This window comes from Staurois parvus, unplaced genomic scaffold (genome assembly GCF_062004578.1).
Source record: "Staurois parvus isolate SC_StPar_1 unplaced genomic scaffold, SC_StPar_1.0 ptg000194l, whole genome shotgun sequence".
In the NCBI taxonomy this organism is placed as follows: Eukaryota; Metazoa; Chordata; class Amphibia; order Anura; family Ranidae; genus Staurois; species Staurois parvus.
This window is the reverse complement of record NW_028317990.1, coordinates 1,392,026-1,414,080: the sequence shown is the minus strand read 5'-3', so window position 1 is coordinate 1,414,080 and position 22,055 is coordinate 1,392,026.

The following is a 22,055-nucleotide window of genomic DNA, read 5'->3' as shown; positions in this document are numbered from 1 at the left end:
AATGGAAGATGCCGTGGAGATTTATTCTGGGCACAGACCGAACATGCCGCTACATAAGAGGCAATATCGGCACGGAGAGTTGGCCACCAGAATAAACGAGAGACGACCCTGGACAACTGGTTCCTCCCCGGATGCCCGGCAGTCTTGGAGTTATGGTAGGTACGCAGCAGGCGGGTGCGCAATCCCTCAGGTACAAAACATCTACCATCCGGTCTCTCGGGGGGAGCATCAGTTTGAGCCGCCAAAATCTGCTCCCCAAGGGGAGAAATCAGACTGGTGCGAATGGCAGCCAGGATCTGATCCGGAGGTATGACCGAGGTTGGCTCAGAGTCCTCCCTGGACAACTCAGAGTATTGCCGCGACAATGCATCAGCCCTGACATTCTTGGAACCAGGCAAATAGGAAACCACATAGTTGAAACGCGACAAGAACAAGGCCCATCTGGCCTGACGGGGCGTCAATCTCTTGGCCTCCAAAAGATACGTCAGGTTCTTGTGATCGGTAAGAATGAGGACCGGAACCGCGGAGCCCTCGAGCAGGTGCCTCCATTCCTTGAGAGCTAGAATGATGGCCAACAACTCCCTATCTCCAATCTGGTAGTTGCATTCTGCAGAGGAAAGCTTCCTGGAGTAGAACCCACAGGAAAGTAGGGGTCCATCGGGCGACTGACGCTGAGATAGGAGAGCGCCTACTCCCGTCTCGGATGCATCAACCTCGAGGATGAAGGGAAACCCAGGATTGGAATGAGACAGTATCGGAGCCGAAGCGAAGGCGGATTTCAGAGCCTCAAAAGCTACGATGGCCTCGAATGGCCACTCGTGAGGATTACTGCCCTTCTTGGTTAGGTCTGAGAGAGGCTTTGCCAGCGTGGAGAAGTTCCTGATGAACTTCCGATAATAGTTGGAGAAACCCAAAAAGCGCTGAATGGGCCGAAGACCATTGGGACGAGGCCATTGCAGAACCGCCGCAACCTTTTGAGGGTCCATGAAGAATCCCTCCACAGAAATGATGTAGCCCAAAAAGACAACCTGGGACCGGTGGAATTCACACTTCTTGAGCTTACAAAAACGTTTGTTCTCACGTAACCGTTGCAGCACCCGCTTGACATCCTGGATATGGGACTCCATGGAGGCAGCGTAAACCAGGATGTCATCCAAGTAAACCACCACGCACTGCTGCAACAAGTCACAAAAGACATAATTTATGAACTCCTGAAAGACCGCGGGCGCGTTACACAACCCGAAGGGCATCACCAGGGATTCATAGTGACCGGTTCTGGTGTTAAACGCAGTCTTCCACTCGTCCCCCTGCTTGATCCGTACAAGGTTGTACGCCGCCCTAAGGTCAAGTTTGGTAAAGACCGTGGCTCCCTTGAGGCGGTCGAACAACTCAGTAATAGGGTAGGCATTCTTGATGGTGATACGATTGAGACCCCTATAATCGATGCAAGGCCTCAATTCACCACCCTTCTTCTTTACAAAGAAAAAGCCCGCTCCAGCTGGGGAAGTAGACTTACGAATGTGCCCCCGGGAAAGTGCATCGCAACATACTCCTCCATGGCCTGATTCTCCGCAACTGAAAGAGGATACACCCTGCCACGTGGAGGAGTGGCACCGGGTTGCAAGGGTATGGCGCAGTCGTAAGAACGATGGGGAGGTAAGGCACCAGCGTGCACCTTGTCAAACACGTCCAGGTACTCCCCATAGTCGGTGGGCAACGCAGAGTCCGAGGAGGCACACTACACCTTAACTGGCCCACGGATGCACCCGGCCCAACACTGTGGAGACCACGAGAGAATCTCAGCTGTTCGCCAATTAAAGGTTGGATTGTGCTTCTGGAGCCAGGGATACCCCAGAACCACAGAATAGTGCGGGGAAGAAATTACCTGAAAACAGGCCAACTCCCTGTGAACAGCCCCAATAGCTACTTCAACCGGCAGAGTCTCGTGGGTAACCTGTGGCGGTTGCAGGGGCCTGCCATCTATCGCCATGAGAACCAATGGGGTAACTTGAGCCTGCAGGGGAATAGAGTGCTGGGCAGCAAACGAGCTGTCCACAAACAACCTGCCGGCCCCAGAGTCTACCAATGCCTGGGCCGTCACCGAGCCCTCCGCCCAAGAGAGGACATCGGTGATCAGTGGTTTATCTTTGCGGAACGCCGGGGACGAGGAGACTCCACCCAAGATCTGTCCCTGACAGGATCTCAGGTGCGAGCGTTTCCCAGACGGACCGGACAGGACTGCCGAAAGTGCCCACCAAGGCCACAGTACAGGCAGCGACCCTCCCGATGCCGAGCGGCCCGCTTTCCCTTGGAAAGGCAAGCAAACCCCAGCTGCATGGGCTCACCACCAGACAAGCCATCCCCCGGTAATATTTGCCGCCAATGGCGTGTAGCTGGTAGGAACCAGATAAGACAATAGCGTAGTCGGGCAGGCCGGGTCGATAACAACGGGACAGACAGTACAGAATGGTAGACAAGAATAACAGGTCACAAGCCGGGTTCAGCAATGGGAGGTCAGATAAATGGATAACGCAGAGAATAGTCTAGTCAAAAGCCGAGTCAGTTTCCAGGAGAGCCACGAGAGTAGAAACAGAGCTTGTTGCAACACGAACATACAAGGACACGAATGCAAAGAGCACGTGCGGACAACAGGGTTATATGTGATTAGAGATGAGCGAATCGAAGTATCCGAAGTGGAATTCGAGTCGAATATCGGAAAAATTTCGATTCGTGCCGAATCCGAAAAACAGCCTAATTCGGACGCGCGAATCGAAATTTTTCCGAAAATGGCGGCTGACATGTGCGGCGACGGAGCGGGGATGTCGGGGAAGGCGTGCAGACAAGGCGCGCTGCCCCATAATGCATTCCTCAACGACATGTGATCGCATCAGCCAATCAGCAGCCAGCCAGCCAGCACTGTGTAATGGTCGAGGTATATATAGCGGCCATTTTGGAAATCTTCATTTGCCTGCAGTCATTGAACAGAGGCAGACCGCTCTGTACTAGGGACAGGGACAGAGTTAGGGCCACAGAAACGAGAATTGGGGACAGAGAGAAGTTACTTAGGGACAGAGAACCATTACTCAGGGACACAGACTTGTTAATGAGGGCCACAGAATCGTTATTTAGGGACAAAGAAACGCTAGTTAGGGCCACAGAATTCATACTCAGGGACAGACAGAATTGTTACTCAGTGCCAGAGAATTGTTACTTAGGGCCACAGAAACGTTATTAGGGCCACAGAATTTTTACTCAGGGACAGACAGAATTGTTACTGAGTGCCAGAGAATTGTTACTCAGGGACAGACAGAATTGTTACTGAGTGCCAGAGAATTCTTACTCAGGGCCACAGAATTCATTCTCAGGGACAGACAGAATTGTTACTCAGGGACAGACAGAATTGTTACTGAGTGCCAGAGAATTGTTACTCAGGGACAGACAGAATTGTTACTGAGTGCCAGAGAATTGTTACTCAGGGACAGACAGAATTGTTACTGAGTGCCAGAGAATTGTTACTCAGGGACAGACAGAATTGTTACTGAGTGCCAGAGAATTGTTACTCAGGGACAGACAGAATTGTTACTGAGTGCCAGAGAATTGTTACTCGCACAGACACAAAATTGTTACTTGCACAGACACAGAATTGTTACTCGCACAGACACAGAATTGTTACTCAGGGCCACAGAATTCATACTCAGGGACAGACAGAATTGTTACTGAGTGCCAGAGAATTGTTACTCAGGGACAGACAGAATTGTTACTGAGTGCCAGAGAATTGTTACTCAGGGACAGACAGAATTGTTACTGAGTGCCAGAGAATTGTTACTCAGGGACAGACAGAATTGTTACTGAGTGCCAGAGAATTGTTACTCAGGGACAGACAGAATTGTTACTGAGTGCCAGAGAATTGTTACTCGCACAGACACAAAATTGTTACTTGCACAGACACAGAATTGTTACTCGCACAGACACAGAATTGTTACTCAGGGCCACAGAATTCATACTCAGGGATAGACAGAATTGTTACTGAGTGCCAGAGAATTGTTACTCAGGGACAGACAGAATTGTTACTGAGTGCCAGAGAATTGTTACTCAGGGACAGACAGAATTGTTACTGAGTGCCAGAGAATTGTTACTCGCACAGACACAAAATTGTTACTTGCACAGACACAGAATTGTTACTCGCACAGACACAGAATTGTTACTCAGGGCCACAGAATTCATACTCAGGGACAGACAGAATTGTTACTGAGTGCCAGAGAATTGTTACTCAGGGACAGACAGAATTGTTACTGAGTGCCAGAGAATTGTTACTCAGGGACAGACAGAATTGTTACTGAGTGCCAGAGAATTCTTACTCAGGGCCACAGAATTCATTCTCAGGGACAGACAGAATTGTTACTCAGGGACAGACAGAATTGTTACTGAGTGCCAGAGAATTGTTACTCAGGGACAGACAGAATTGTTACTGAGTGCCAGAGAATTGTTACTCAGGGACAGACAGAATTGTTACTGAGTGCCAGAGAATTGTTACTCAGGGACAGACAGAATTGTTACTGAGTGCCAGAGAATTGTTACTCAGGGACAGACAGAATTGTTACTGAGTGCCAGAGAATTGTTACTCGCACAGACACAAAATTGTTACTTGCACAGACACAGAATTGTTACTCGCACAGACACAGAATTGTTACTCAGGGCCACAGAATTCATACTCAGGGATAGACAGAATTGTTACTGAGTGCCAGAGAATTGTTACTCAGGGACAGACAGAATTGTTACTGAGTGCCAGAGAATTGTTACTCAGGGACAGACAGAATTGTTACTGAGTGCCAGAGAATTGTTACTCGCACAGACACAAAATTGTTACTTGCACAGACACAGAATTGTTACTCGCACAGACACAGAATTGTTACTCAGGGCCACAGAATTCATACTCAGGGACAGACAGAATTGTTACTGAGTGCCAGAGAATTGTTACTCAGGGACAGACAGAATTGTTACTGAGTGCCAGAGAATTGTTACTCAGGGACAGACAGAATTGTTACTGAGTGCCAGAGAATTGTTACTCGCACAGACACAAAATTGTTACTTGCACAGACACAGAATTGTTACTCGCACAGACACAGAATTGTTACTCAGGGCCACAGAATTCATACTCAGGGACAGACAGAATTGTTACTGAGTGCCAGAGAATTGTTACTCAGGGACAGACAGAATTGTTACTGAGTGCCAGAGAATTGTTACTCAGGGACAGACAGAATTGTTACTGAGTGCCAGAGAATTGTTACTCAGGGACAGACAGAATTGTTACTGAGTGCCAGAGAATTGTTACTCAGGGACAGACAGAATTGTTACTGAGTGCCAGAGAATTGTTACTCGCACAGACACAAAATTGTTACTTGCACAGACACAGAATTGTTACTCGCACAGACACAGAATTGTTACTCAGGGCCACAGAATTCATACTCAGGGATAGACAGAATTGTTACTGAGTGCCAGAGAATTGTTACTCAGGGACAGACAGAATTGTTACTGAGTGCCAGAGAATTGTTACTCAGGGACAGACAGAATTGTTACTGAGTGCCAGAGAATTGTTACTCGCACAGACACAAAATTGTTACTTGCACAGACACAGAATTGTTACTCGCACAGACACAGAATTGTTACTCAGGGCCACAGAATTCATACTCAGGGACAGACAGAATTGTTACTGAGTGCCAGAGAATTGTTACTCAGGGACAGACAGAATTGTTACTGAGTGCCAGAGAATTGTTACTCAGGGACAGACAGAATTGTTACTGAGTGCCAGAGAATTGTTACTCGCACAGACACAAAATTGTTACTTGCACAGACACAGAATTGTTACTCGCACAGACACAGAATTGTTATTCAGGGCCACAGAATTCATACTCAGGGATAGACAGAATTGTTACTGAGTGCCAGAGAATTGTTACTCAGGGACAGACAGAATTGTTACTGAGTGCCAGAGAATTGTTACTCAGGGACAGACAGAATTGTTACTGAGTGCCAGAGAATTGTTACTCGCACAGACACAAAATTGTTACTTGCACAGACACAGAATTGTTACTCGCACAGACACAGAATTGTTACTCAGGGCCACAGAATTCATACTCAGGGACAGACAGAATTGTTACTGAGTGCCAGAGAATTGTTACTCAGGGACAGACAGAATTGTTACTGAGTGCCAGAGAATTGTTACTCGCACAGACACAAAATTGTTACTTGCACAGACACAGAATTGTTACTCGCACAGACACAGAATTGTTACTCAGGGCCACAGAATTCATACTCAGGGACAGACAGAATTGTTACTGAGTGCCAGAGAATTGTTACTCAGGGACAGACAGAATTGTTACTGAGTGCCAGAGAATTGTTACTCGCACAGACACAAAATTGTTACTTGCACAGACACAGAATTGTTACTCGCACAGACACAGAATTGTTACTCGCACAGACACATAATTGTTACTCAGGGCCACAGAATTCATACTCAGGGACAGACAGAATTGTTACTGAGTGCCAGAGAATTGTTACTCAGGGACACCTAATCGTTGAATTAAATAGTATGTCAGACAACATGCAGAGGAGTGGCAGAGGAGGCAATGTTTTAGGAGCGAGCAGACGTGGCAGCAGAGGAAGGGGTCGAGGCAGCAGTATTCGCAGCCAGAGGCCAGTGCTCCCGGTGTCATCCAGCGGTCGTGTCTCCACCGACAACCCTGCCGTCATTGATTGGTTGGCTCGGTCGTCTTCCTCTTCCCAGGTCACCTCTGACACCTACAGCCAACGGTCGGTGGGTACGTCAGACACAACCGTTAGTTGGCATGGCCCGGGACCAAGCCCACTGAAATCACGTGTCCTCTACCTGCCCCTGTCCTTTGCTGTTCCCTCACCAAGCGAAGTATCGCATGCTGTGGGCTCAGCCCCACTGTACAGTGAGGAAGAGCTAACAGAGGACGGTCAGGAACGGGGGGAGACATCGGCCTTTTCAGCAGCCAAGCGAACAAGTACTGGCGAGGAGAGTGGCTCGGTAGCCGGTCTAGAGACAGGTCTGTCTCCTGACCCAGACGCAGCCGAGGGGGCTAGTAGTGAGGCGGAGACCCTACTTGATGATGAGGAGGTTGATCGCACTTGGCAGCCTCGTCGTCATCAGGCAATTTCTTCCGCATCATCAGGAGAAGAGGGTGGCAGCTTGGCAGCGAGCAAAACAGTCGGTGGGTTGCCCAGGAGACAGCAGCAGGGTCGCATCAGTGTCAGTGGAGCCAAACGTCCACGGAGTAGAGCACCAGCTCCACTGCAGCCTACCACCACGGCCAGTAGTGGTGCCGGTGCGCACGGAGGAAGTAGCAGTCAGCCAGTGAAGAGTAGCGGGGGCAAAGTTTCCTACTCGGTGGTGTGGCAATTTTTCCTCAAGCCGCCCGAGGAAGTAAACGTAGCCGTATGTCGACTATGTGGCCAGAAATGCAAGCGTGGCCAGGGGGCCCATGTTGGGACTACAGCGTTGCGTCAGCATATGCAGCGTCACCATTCGGTGGCCTGGGAAAACCGTGATAAACATACGGCGGTTCTGCCTGCCCCAGCCCCCGCTCCATCACCCGCTCCGTTACTTGCTCCGTCACCCGACGTCGTCAATCGCCCTCTATCAGCCAGTCAAGGCTCCAACACCTCTGCTGAGGGGAGTTGTCGCTCATTGGCATCTTCCGCTCGTTCAGATGCTCCTTCTCCTGCTACTCCTCTTCTCGGATTCCGTCAACAGTCTTTCTTGGAATCCGTATCCAAGAGACAACAGTTTGCGAGCACGCACCCGACGGTGCAAAAGCTGAACGTCCTCCTGTCCAAGTTGCTGGTGCTGCAGTCCCTCCCTTTCCAACTGGTGGACTCAGCACCTTTCCGAGAAATGATGGCTTGTGCCGCGCCGCGGTGGAGAGTGCCAAGCCGTCATTTCTTTGCCCAAAAGGCAGTGCCAGCCCTGCATTCACATGTAGAAGAGATGGTGGGCCAGTCTTTGAGCATGTCGGTCTCTGCCAAAGTGCACGGCAGCGCCGACGTGTGGAGCTGTAACTACGGTCAGGGACAGTACATGTCATTTACGGCCCACTGGGTGAACGTGGTGCCGGCACAGCCGCACCAGCAACTTGGACAGGTCACGACGCTTTTGCCTCCACGTTTGCACGTCCTTGGTCCAGCAAGCATGTCCGCCTCTACCACCTCTTTTTCCGCCGTGTCCTCAGCCGCCACCCCCGTGCCAAGTCCCATTACCCGACCGGCATATCACATGTGCAGGGCGCAACGGTGTCACGCTGTGCTGCACCTGGTATGCCTTGGCGAACGTAGTCACACAGGGGAGGAACTGCTGAGTGTAATGAACAGAGAAATCGACAGATGGCTGTCTCCGCGCAAACTAAAAATCGGAACCATGTTGACTGACAACGGAAAGAACATGGTGTCTGCTCTGCGTCAAGGAAGGTTGTGCCATGCGCCATGCATGGCTCACGTGTTCAATCTGGTTGTCAAGCGGTTCCTAAAATCCACCATCCCACTGCAAGACATCCTTAAAATGTCACGTAAACTGTGCATGCATTTCAGCCATTCCTACACCGCAAAGAACACCCTCATTGAGCTGCAGCGGCAGAACGGAATTCCACAGCATCGCCTGATCTGCGACGTTGCAACAAGGTGGAATTCAACCCTACACATGTTAGACCGCCTTTACGAGCAGCGAAAGGCCATCACCGATTTCCTGATGTTACAAGCGGATAAAGGTACTCCCCTGTGTAACTTAGATGTCAGCCATTGGCAGCTCATGCGTGACACCTGCCGCTTGCTCAGGCCCTTTGAGGAGGCCACGCTATTCGTGAGTCGGCAGGACTATGGGATGAACGACGTCATTCCTCTGTTGCACGTCCTGGAACAAATGCTGTTAACAATGGCTGGTCAGGGTGCGGTAGACGTGGCGCACAGATCTCAACGCCACATGACCCCTGTGGGGGCAGGACAGGAAGAAGAGGAGGAGGTAGAGGAGGACATTTGTGCTCAGGAATTATTGAGTGAAATGGGTGGTTTTTCCACTCAGCGGACAGGAGTGGAGGAGCAGGAGCATCTGGTAGAGGAGGAGGAGGAGGAGACAGAGGACCCAGACGCACCGTGGCAGTATGCTGTGGAGATGGAGGCAGGGAGTCCCTCGCATTCCTTGGCACAAATGGCCCATAGCATGCTCGGTTGCTTGCGTAGCGACAGCCGAATAATAACCATCAGACAGAGGGATGACTTTTGGCTGTCCACCTTGTTGGACCCTCGCTACCGGTCCAAAATGGTGGCCTTTTTCACACCTGCTGAGAGGGAGGCCAAAATTACGTACTATAAAAACCACCTATGTAGTCAGTTGGTCTCTGCCTTTGTGCGCCAACGTCCATCCTCAGACACTGTGGGCCCTGTGCGCTCGCGTTCCGCTGGCATGGCAGCAGGGGAGGGGTGGGGTGGTAGGAGCAGTGGCAGCTCCACCAGCAGCGGCTGCCTCAGTCTGCAGTCGATGATGAGTAGCTTTCTTCACCAGCGCAGTGAGGAAACTACTAACTAGCCGCAGCAGCAGCAGCAGCATCAGGTGGACCTGGAGCAGGAGCTCAAACAACAGGCTTGGGCCTACTTGGACAGCACCCTGCCAACCGAGGTAGACAATCCCCTTGACTACTGGGCAACGAAACTTGACCTTTGGCCCCAACTAGCTGAATTTGCCCTTGAAAGGCTGTCATGCCCGGCCAGTAGCGTGGCATCGGAGCGCGTGTTTAGTGCGGCAGGAGGTATTGTAACTCCGCGGAGGACACGACTGTCCACCCAAAGTGTGGAGAGACTCACGTTTGTGAAAATGAATCAGGCGTGGATTAGTCTGGATTTCAAACCACCAGTTCCTGACACAACTGACTAAATCCGCCATGAATCATGCCTCAAACATGTGCCACTTTCAGGTCTCCTCACACTGCTGGTGTGTTTAATTTTTTGACATAGGGTGCTGGCAGATTACGGGCCTCCTATAGCTGCTGCCAGGCCCCTAATCTGCCATGGGCCCCTATATACCGCCTCCTCATGCTGCTGCCAAGTCCAGAGTCTGTCATGGGTCCCTGTATGGCCTCCCATTGCTGCTGTCTCCATCGCCACACTCTGCTGCCATGTGCCACTTTCAGGTCTCTTCACACTGCTGGTGTGTTTAATTTTTTGACATAGGGTGCAGGCAGATTACGGGCCTCACATAGCTGCTGCCAGGCCCCTAATCTGCCATGGGCCCCTATATACCGCCTCCTCATGCTGCTGCCAAGTCTAGAGTCTGTCATGGGTCCCTGTACGGCCTCCCATTGCTGCTGTCTCCATCGCCACACTCTGCTGCCATGTGCCACTTTCAGGTCACTTCACACTGCTGGTGTGTTAAATTTTTTGACATAGGGTGCAGGCAGATTACGGGCCTCACATAGCTGCTGCCAGGCCCCTAATCTGCCATGGGCCCCTATATACCGCCTCCTCATGCTGCTGCCAAGTCCAGAGTCTGTCATGGGTCCCTGTAAGGCCTCCCATTGCTGCTGTCTCCATCGCCACACTCTGCTGCCATGTGCCACTTTCAGGTCTCTTCACACTGCTGGTGTGTTTAATTTTTTGACATAGGGTGCAGGCAGATTACGGGCCTCACATAGCTGCTGCCAGGCCCCTAATCTGCCATGGGCCCCTATATACCGCCTCCTCATGCTGCTGCCAAGTCTAGAGTCTCTCATGGGTCCCTGTACGGCCTCCCATTGCTGCTGTCTCCATCGCCACACTCTGCTGCCATGTGCCACTTTCAGGTCTCTTCACACTGCTGGTGTGTTAAATTTTTTGACATAGGGTGCAGGCAGATTACGGGCCTCACATAGCTGCTGCCAGGCCCCTAATCTGCCATGGGCCCCTATATACCGCCTCCTCATGCTGCTGCCAAGTCTAGAGTCTGTCATGGGTCCCTGTACGGCCTCCCATTGCTGCTGTCTCCATCGCCACACTCTGCTGCCATGTGCCACTTTCAGGTCTCTTCACACTGCTGGTGTGTTAAATTTTTTGACATAGGGTGCAGGCAGATTACGGGCCTCACATAGCTGCTGCCAGGCCCCTAATCTGCCATGGGCCCCTATATACCGCCTCCTCATGCTGCTGCCAAGTCCAGAGTCTGTCATGGGTCCCTGTACGGCCTCCCATTGCTGCTGTCTCCATCGCCACACTCTGCTGCCATGTGCCACTTTCAGGTCTCTTCACACTGCTGGTGTGTTAAATTTTTTGACATAGGGTGCAGGCAGATTACGGGCCTCACATAGCTGCTGCCAGGCCCCTAATCTGCCATGGGCCCCTATATACCGCCTCCTCATGCTGCTGCCAAGTCTAGAGTCTGTCATGGGTCCCTGTACGGCCTCCCATTGCTGCTGTCTCCATCGCCACACTCTGCTGCCATGTGCCACTTTCAGGTCTCTTCACACTGCTGGTGTGTTAAATTTTTTGACATAGGGTGCAGGCAGATTACGGGCCTCACATAGCTGCTGCCAGGCCCCTAATCTGCCATGGGCCCCTATATACCGCCTCCTCATGCTGCTGCCAAGTCCAGAGTCTGTCATGGGTCCCTGTAAGGCCTCCCATTGCTGCTGTCTCCATCGCCACACTCTGCTGCCATGTGCCACTTTCAGGTCTCTTCACACTGCTGGTGTGTTTAATTTTTTGACATAGGGTGCAGGCAGATTACGGGCCTCACATAGCTGCTGCCAGGCCCCTAATCTGCCATGGGCCCCTATATACCGCCTCCTCATGCTGCTGCCAAGTCCAGAGTCTGTCATGGGTCCCTGTACGGCCTCCCATTGCTGCTGTCTCCATCGCCACACTCTGCTGCCATGTGCCACTTTCAGGTCTCTTCACACTGCTGGTGTGTTAAATTTTTTGACATAGGGTGCAGGCAGATTACGGGCCTCACATAGCTGCTGCCAGGCCCCTAATCTGCCATGGGCCCCTATATACCGCCTCCTCATGCTGCTGCCAAGTCTAGAGTCTGTCATGGGTCCCTGTACGGCCTCCCATTGCTGCTGTCTCCATCGCCACACTCTGCTGCCATGTGCCACTTTCAGGTCTCTTCACACTGCTGGTGTGTTAAATTTTTTGACATAGGGTGCAGGCAGATTACGGGCCTCACATAGCTGCTGCCAGGCCCCTAATCTGCCATGGGCCCCTATATACCGCCTCCTCATGCTGCTGCCAAGTCCAGAGTCTGTCATGGGTCCCTGTAAGGCCTCCCATTGCTGCTGTCTCCATCGCCACACTCTGCTGCCATGTGCCACTTTCAGGTCTCTTCACACTGCTGGTGTGTTTAATTTTTTGACATAGGGTGCAGGCAGATTACGGGCCTCACATAGCTGCTGCCAGGCCCCTAATCTGCCATGGGCCCCTATATACCGCCTCCTCATGCTGCTGCCAAGTCTAGAGTCTCTCATGGGTCCCTGTACGGCCTCCCATTGCTGCTGTCTCCATCGCCACACTCTGCTGCCATGTGCCACTTTCAGGTCTCTTCACACTGCTGGTGTGTTAAATTTTTTGACATAGGGTGCAGGCAGATTACGGGCCTCACATAGCTGCTGCCAGGCCCCTAATCTGCCATGGGCCCCTATATACCGCCTCCTCATGCTGCTGCCAAGTCTAGAGTCTGTCATGGGTCCCTGTACGGCCTCCCATTGCTGCTGTCTCCATCGCCACACTCTGCTGCCATGTGCCACTTTCAGGTCTCTTCACACTGCTGGTGTGTTAAATTTTTTGACATAGGGTGCAGGCAGATTACGGGCCTCACATAGCTGCTGCCAGGCCCCTAATCTGCCATGGGCCCCTATATACCGCCTCCTCATGCTGCTGCCAAGTCCAGAGTCTGTCATGGGTCCCTGTACGGCCTCCCATTGCTGCTGTCTCCATCGCCACACTCTGCTGCCATGTGCCACTTTCAGGTCTCTTCACACTGCTGGTGTGTTAAATTTTTTGACATAGGGTGCAGGCAGATTACGGGCCTCACATAGCTGCTGCCAGGCCCCTAATCTGCCATGGGCCCCTATATACCGCCTCCTCATGCTGCTGCCAAGTCTAGAGTCTGTCATGGGTCCCTGTACGGCCTCCCATTGCTGCTGTCTCCATCGCCACACTCTGCTGCCATGTGCCACTTTCAGGTCTCTTCACACTGCTGGTGTGTTAAATTTTTTGACATAGGGTGCAGGCAGATTACGGGCCTCACATAGCTGCTGCCAGGCCCCTAATCTGCCATGGGCCCCTATATACCGCCTCCTCATGCTGCTGCCAAGTCCAGAGTCTGTCATGGGTCCCTGTAAGGCCTCCCATTGCTGCTGTCTCCATCGCCACACTCTGCTGCCATGTGCCACTTTCAGGTCTCTTCACACTGCTGGTGTGTTTAATTTTTTGACATAGGGTGCAGGCAGATTACGGGCCTCACATAGCTGCTGCCAGGCCCCTAATCTGCCATGGGCCCCTATATACCGCCTCCTCATGCTGCTGCCAAGTCCAGAGTCTGTCATGGGTCCCTGTACGGCCTCCCATTGCTGCTGTCTCCATCGCCACACTCTGCTGCCATGTGCCACTTTCAGGTCTCTTCACACTGCTGGTGTGTTAAATTTTTTGACATAGGGTGCAGGCAGATTACGGGCCTCACATAGCTGCTGCCAGGCCCCTAATCTGCCATGGGCCCCTATATACCGCCTCCTCATGCTGCTGCCAAGTCTAGAGTCTGTCATGGGTCCCTGTACGGCCTCCCATTGCTGCTGTCTCCATCGCCACACTCTGCTGCCATGTGCCACTTTCAGGTCTCTTCACACTGCTGGTGTGTTAAATTTTTTGACATAGGGTGCAGGCAGATTACGGGCCTCACATAGCTGCTGCCAGGCCCCTAATCTGCCATGGGCCCCTATATACCGCCTCCTCATGCTGCTGCCAAGTCCAGAGTCTGTCATGGGTCCCTGTAAGGCCTCCCATTGCTGCTGTCTCCATCGCCACACTCTGCTGCCATGTGCCACTTTCAGGTCTCTTCACACTGCTGGTGTGTTAAATTTTTTGACATAGGGTGCAGGCAGATTACGGGCCTCACATAGCTGCTGCCAGGCCCCTAATCTGCCATGGGCCCCTATATACCGCCTCCTCATGCTGCTGCCAAGTCTAGAGTCTGTCATGGGTCCCTGTACGGCCTCCCATTGCTGCTGTCTCCATCGCCACACTCTGCTGCCATGTGCCACTTTCAGGTCTCTTCACACTGCTGGTGTGTTAAATTTTTTGACATAGGGTGCAGGCAGATTACGGGCCTCACATAGCTGCTGCCAGGCCCCTAATCTGCCATGGGCCCCTATATACCGCCTCCTCATGCTGCTGCCAAGTCTAGAGTCTGTCATGGGTCCCTGTACGGCCTCCCATTGCTGCTGTCTCCATCGCCACACTCTGCTGCCATGTGCCACTTTCAGGTCTCTTCACACTGCTGGTGTGTTAAATTTTTAGACATAGGGTGCAGGCAGATTACGGGCCTCACATAGCTGCTGCCAGGCCCCTAATCTGCCATGGGCCCCTATATACCGCCTCCTCATGCTGCTGCCAAGTCCAGAGTCTGTCATGGGTCCCTGTAAGGCCTCCCATTGCTGCTGTCTCCATCGCCACACTCTGCTGCCATGTGCCACTTTCAGGTCTCTTCACACTGCTGGTGTGTTTAATTTTTTGACATAGGGTGCAGGCAGATTACGGGCCTCACATAGCTGCTGCCAGGCCCCTAATCTGCCATGGGCCCCTATATACCGCCTCCTCATGCTGCTGCCAAGTCCAGAGTCTGTCATGGGTCCCTGTACGGCCTCCCATTGCTGCTGTCTCCATCGCCACACTCTGCTGCCATGTGCCACTTTCAGGTCTCTTCACACTGCTGGTGTGTTAAATTTTTTGACATAGGGTGCAGGCAGATTACGGGCCTCACATAGCTGCTGCCAGGCCCCTAATCTGCCATGGGCCCCTATATACCGCCTCCTCATGCTGCTGCCAAGTCTAGAGTCTCTCATGGGTCCCTGTACGGCCTCCCATTGCTGCTGTCTCCATCGCCACACTCTGCTGCCATGTGCCACTTTCAGGTCTCTTCACACTGCTGGTGTGTTAAATTTTTTGACATAGGGTGCAGGCAGATTACGGGCCTCACATAGCTGCTGCCAGGCCCCTAATCTGCCATGGGCCCCTATATACCGCCTCCTCATGCTGCTGCCAAGTCCAGAGTCTGTCATGGGTCCCTGTATGGCCTCCCATTGCTGCTGTCTCCATCGCCACACTCTGCTGCCATGTGCCACTTTCAGGTCTCTTCACACTGCTGGTGTGTTTAATTTTTTGACATAGGGTGCAGGCAGATTACGGGCCTCACATAGCTGCTGCCAGGCCCCTAATCTGCCATGGGCCCCTATATACCGCCTCCTCATGCTGCTGCCAAGTCTAGAGTCTGTCATGGGTCCCTGTACGGCCTCCCATTGCTGCTGTCTCCATCGCCACACTCTGCTGCCATGTGCCACTTTCAGGTCTCTTCACACTGCTGGTGTGTTAAATTTTTTGACATAGGGTGCAGGCAGATTACGGGCCTCACATAGCTGCTGCCAGGCCCCTAATCTGCCATGGGCCCCTATATACCGCCTCCTCATGCTGCTGCCAAGTCCAGAGTCTGTCATGGGTCCCTGTATGGCCTCCCATTGCTGCTGTCTCCATCGCCACACTCTGCTGCCATGTGCCACTTTCAGGTCTCTTCACACTGCTGGTGTGTTAAATTTTTTGACATAGGGTGCAGGCAGATTACGGGCCTCACATAGCTGCTGCCAGGCCCCTAATCTGCCATGGGCCCCTATATACCGCCTCCTCATGCTGCTGCCAAGTCTAGAGTCTCTCATGGGTCCCTGTACGGCCTCCCATTGCTGCTGTCTCCATCGCCACACTCTGCTGCCATGTGCCACTTTCAGGTCTCTTCACACTGCTGGTGTGTTAAATTTTTTGACATAGGGTGCAGGCAGATTACGGGCCTCACATAGCTGCTGCCAGACATGTAATCTGCCATGGGCCCCCGTACCGACTCCTCATGCTGTGACGTTGCAACAAGGTGTAATTCAACCCTACATATGTTAGACCGCCTTTACGAACAGCTAAAGGCCATCACAGATTTCCTGATGTTAAAAGCGGATAAAGGTACTCCCTGTGTAACTTAGATGTCAGCCATTGTCAGCTCATGTGTGACACCTGCGCTTGCTCAGGCCCTTTGAGGAGGCCACGCTATTCGTGAGTCGGCAGGACTATGGGATGAATGAGGTCAAATCGGCCATGGGCCCCCGTACCGCCTGTTCACGCTGATGCTGGTCCCACAGTGTGACCTGGGTCCCTGTACGGCCTCCCATTGCTTCCACTCTGCCATGTGCCACTTTGAAATCTCCTCACACTCCTGCGGTTGTCCATTTTGTCATAGGTTGCTGGCAGATTACAGGCCTTCCATAGGTGCCACCAAGCCCCATATCGGCCATGGGCCCCCGTACCGCCTGGTCACGCTGCTGCTGGGCCCATAGTGTGACCTGGGTCCCTGTACCGCCTCCCATTGCTCCCACTCTGCCATGTGCCACTTTCAGGTCTCCTCACGCTCCTGCTGGTTTCCATTTTGTCATAGGTTGCTGTATGGCCTCCCATTGCTGCTGCCTCCACCGCCACACTGTGGCTCCAAACACTGGTTTTGGCCCCGTGACTGGCCAAAGGAGTGAAGTGTGCAGTGATTCTAAGATCGACGGCACTCATCTGCATGTCATACTGACAGACAGTATTATTTCTCTTCCCCAGCAGACTCCAAGGGCATTTAAATTAAAGGTACAGTGTTCTGCACTAATATTAAGTCTCTCTGAAGCCTAGAAACACCCTTTTTTAAGTTAAATTCACAGCGAATTTATTCGACTCGAATCGAATATTGTCCACGAATTCGCCGAATCAGTCGAATCGAATTTTTCATTTCTTCGCTCATCTCTATATGTGATCAACCACACCCCTCTGGGGGATGGACCACAGAGGCCTGAAGGCATAAAAGACTTCCACCATGCTCTGCAGAAACCCAAGATGGATGCCAGCACATGGAGCAGCATAACCTCTGGGAAAAGGTAGGACCTTGACAGGTGAGAAGTTTAAACAAGCAGATGACATCCGCATTGAAATAGAAGCTAATGACTGAGACAGTGACCCCCGGGACCATCCAAGTGAGTGAGTACTGTCACTTTGACAAGACCCTGCCTTCTCTCTCCCCCACCCTGCCTCCTCTGTCCCCTACCCTGCCTCCTTTCTTCCCTACCCTGCCTCCTCTCTCCCCCACCCTGCCTTCTCTCTCCTCCACCCTGCCTTCTCTCTTCTCCACTCTGCCTTCTCTCTCCCCTACCCTGCCTTCTCTCTCCGCTACCCTGCCTTCTCTCTCCCCTACCCTGTCTTCTCTCTCCCCCACACTGCCTTCTCTCTCTCTCCCCCCCTACCCCTTCTCTCTCTCACTGACCCCCCCCCCTCTCTATCTCTCTCTCTCTTTATGTCCCCCTGACCCCTCTCCCCCTTTCTCCCCCCCTCTCTCTCTGACCCCTCTCTCCCTAACCTCTCTCTCTCTCTCTCTCCCTGACCCCTCCCTCCTCCCTCTCTCTCCCTCCCCCTCTCTCTCCCTGATCCCCCTCTTCCTCCCTCTGTCTCTCCCTGACCTCTCTCTCCCTCCCTCTCTCTCTCTCCCGGACTCCCCTCTTCCTCCCTCTCTCTCTCCCTGACCCCTCTCTCCCTCCCTCTCTCTCTCTTTCTCCCTCCTTGACCTCTCTCTCTCCCTGCCCTCCCTTTCCCTCACCGCCCTCCCAGAGCCTTAGAGGACACCTGTGGAAAAAGGAGAAGAGAAGGTAATGGAATTGTAGGTGACACTTGGATAAGTAGGAATACTTAGATAAGTAGGAGGAGAACCAGAAAAAAAGAAGAGTCTTGGCAATCAAGGTAATGGAATTTTTTGAGGGGAAGCAGGTAGGTAACTGTATCAAAGGCAGCAGAAAGGTCTAACAGTATGTGTATAAAGTAGTGGCCACTGGTTATAGCAGTTGATAGTTTGTTAGTGTGTCTTGGTAGGGTAGGTTTCTGTGGAGTGTTTCAGGTGGAAGATAGACTATACAGGCAAATGAATGACAGGACATTCCTGATATTTACAAAGGATTTACCCAAAACATTCCAACAAAGATTTGTCCAAAGGTGAAAAACCACTGGACTATCAATATTCATTTTGGCAAGATTTGAACTAACAGGATTTGCCCAGAGAATGTCATATAATACAAAGATATAATCCTGAGAGAAAATGTTGGGTGAATCTAGTTGAATTTTACTTGAGTGAACTTGGCTATTTTTCACTGGCTGAATTGCTCCAGTGAATCATTGATAAATACACCCCTAAGTCATGTCACATCAGTAATGTAGGCTTGTTTGAGTCTATACATATAACCCTCCCGAATAATAATTGTTCTGGGTCCATTGTGCTTTACAATAAGATTGGCCCTTTAATTTATTAAATCCCTCTGATCCAAAGGTCTCTGTGGTCCTATACATGCTTGCTCTTTCTATCCTGATACTAATGACTCTGTATTATGTGTATATTGCTTGTGATATCTCTCTGTTATAGATGCAAAGCTTGGTGTGCTCTAGTAACTCAAGGATCCAAACCTATTACTGCATCATTTCTTTTTGTTTAAAATATATTCAACCTTATTCTGGATGTCAACATTTATCACCTTTCTTCTCTGTGCAGCAAAGAGCCGTTCTCCCTGCAAATTGACCACAAATACAAGAACTGCAAACAGGATACTGGGCTCAGGGGAATGTTTAACTCATTTTCTGCCAAAACAGAGAGCAAAAGTCTTAGTGTATTTCACCCTTAAAGGCTTACTCCACCATTCTGACAGATTGGTTAGTTTAAGACAGGACAAAGACTTGATGAATATTGGAAATATAGCTTATAACCTGTTTTGTTCCCCATAAGTGGATGGCTCTTGAAGTAGTCCCTGTGCTGAGCATTTAACTGGGGTCAGTAGAAAGAGTTGACATTTTAAGGATTGATGTACCTTGATAGGTTAAATAACCCACTGGCATCTTTCCTGACTTGTGGCCCAATGTAACTGGATTCAGTTCTGGGCAGATTTGGAAATTATGGATGCCAAATCTGAACGTCATTATATCAGTAAGAGCCAAATCTTAGAAATCAGCAATGACAATTTTTTAGTCAAATAGGCAAACAAAAATGGCATGGGGGGCTGGGCACTGTCATGGAGGACATGTGCCAAAGCAAAAAAATGTTTTTCTGTAAATTCGATTAGCAGGGAGCAGTATTTTTTAACAATGCTTAAAGAGCTAAAACTGCAAGATTCCTCTAAATAACATGCCTGGGGGATGCCCTTAACCTCTCTGTGAAGTGGTGCAACCATACGATGTATACAACCTACTAATGGCAGAAGTACCAGGGTCACAGAAGTTGCATATGCCACCAGGAGTTCTGCCACTGTAGGAAGGTCTGAGTCTGGAGATAGTCTGCACCCACTGTGGGGGGCCCACCGCTTATTTTTATTGGATTCGGGAGTCTGGGAGATAGCACACTAAGGCAGAGCACTCACACTGTCACTGTCATTCCAACACAGCGATCCCCCCGCCTATTGCTGCAGATGGCTGGAGGAGAATGTCAGATAACAGCCAGTAGGTGTAAAGGGGAGGAGCTTGCCACTGTGCTCGGAGACCTGAGAGAGAGAGGCATTACTGGAGGCACATGAAGGGTGCCAGAGACAGACGGATACACTGACACCTTGTTTGAAGGTCGAGTTGATGAGAGGGCTTCCCTTGCAGCTCTGCTCCGAGCACCCATGAATGTGGTGACAGAGGGACAAGGCTGAAACAAGCACAGGTGCCAATAGCATTATAGCATGTGATTGCCACGGTCAGGGTTGTAGTCAAGGTAAGCCAAGGTCATACACAGGGAGGCAGCAGCGTGGTCAGGAGGCAGGCTGGGGTCAATACCCAGGTTAGCAAGCAGAGCGAGGTCCGGTAGCAAGCCAAGGTCACCACCAGGTGATCAGGCAGAGAGTAGTCTAAGGTATGCCAAGGTCCGAATCCAGAATCCACAGAGCTGGGTCAGGAGCATGCCGGGTCAGCAACGGAGGATCAGTAGTATAAACAGGAACATGGGTCACAGGAAGCTGAAGAACATCCAGCGATTAGTATACAGCAAAGTCTCCTTTAAATAGCAGCTTGGCGCCAATGCGGGAAGACATGCATGCCGATGTGCGATGGTGCATAGAAATGCGCCTATGTGTCAGGACAGGAGAGGATGTCACCAGCACACCGAGGATCACCAATAAAAGTTATCTACAAAACTATATACACTTCAATCATGAGGAATCATCCTAACCAAAGTTCATCTGCTATCCAAACAGCACAAATATGATGTATTAACATTAAGTCCCCTCGATTGTGTTGAGGGTATGGATCCAATAAGCTTCATGACGGAGGAGAAAGTTGCCACGATGTCCTCCTCTCGCTGATCAACTGATGTGTTTGAAGGTCATGCTCCTCAATTCATGTATCTGTTGTTTTGCCGAAATAAAATGGACTGCTACAGGTTTGTTCAAATCAAAAGGTTCACCTTTGATACTCTTGACTAGAGCTATTCTAATATCACTCCTGTGTTTTTGAAATCTCCGCCTAAAGGGACCTTTTGTTTTGCCCACATAAACTAGTGAGCAGGGGCATTTCAGAATATAAATGCAGTAATCAGTGTTAGAGTTCAGGTAACCCTGTATCTGGTAACGTTTCGCACTGTAGGGATGTGTGACATATTCCCCACAGATCATTGAGTTGCATATATTACAATTGTAACACTTGTAACCAACCCTGTCTTTCTGAGAACTTGAATGCTGCCTTATCATACTTGGTCCTAGGGTCCACTTGAACTAATAAGTCATGTAGGGATCTACTTCGTTTATGTACCATTAATGGTGGATTCTTTAAGTCGGGTGATAGAGTGTCATCAGCTCTAAGGATGTTCATGTCATGCATGACCGCTTGTTTAATGCGCTCAGATTCCTGATTGAAGACATGTATAAATAGTGACCTGTTGGCAGCCCTAGGGCTACCTTCAAAATCTGCTGTAGCTCTGGCTAATGCCTGGTCAAGCACTCGAGTAGGATAGCCTCGTTCCTCAAATTTTATATACATGGCCTCAAGTTGTTCTATCCTGTCATTCATACTGGAGCAAATGCGTAACACCCTCTTTAACCCTGAAATAGGCAGACTATAACGGAGATACTTGGGATGTGTGCTCTGGTAATGTAGTAGGGTGTTCCTGTCTGTTGGTTTTGAGAACACAGATGTCTGGAGTGTACATATGTCTGCAGTGATCCTCACATTAAGATATGTAATGCTGTCGGGGGATATCTTAGGGTTGATACTGGGAAAGATGCTGTTAAGCTGATCGACAAACCCATAAAAAATGGATGTTTCCCCTTCCCATATAAGGAAGATATCATCAATATATCTTAGCCAGCTTTGACATGATTAATGAACAAAGGCATGGGATAAATGTTGTGCTTCTCCATATACCCAACAAATAAATCTGCAAATGAAGGGGCAGCAGATCTGCCCATGGCAGTGCCACGTATTTGGGCATAGATGGTCCCCTCAAATGCAAAAAAATTGCATTCAAGTACAAAACTTAAACAATCAGAGTAGGAGGCAGATCCCTTTGATAATGTGCATGTTCACAAAACGTGTCAAGGAGGAGCCTACGTGCTGATGTCACACCGCCGTGTCCATACGATGGTCCGGCGGCCATCTTTGTAAGTGGATTCATTTGTTTTTATGCTCCACATGGATGCTTTTTTATGCTTCAATAAAACTTACTACACCATAAGCGGTTCTCTGTGGGCTTCTTTTGTGAGCTTTTCCCTTCAAGGTTTGGCCATTTTGCT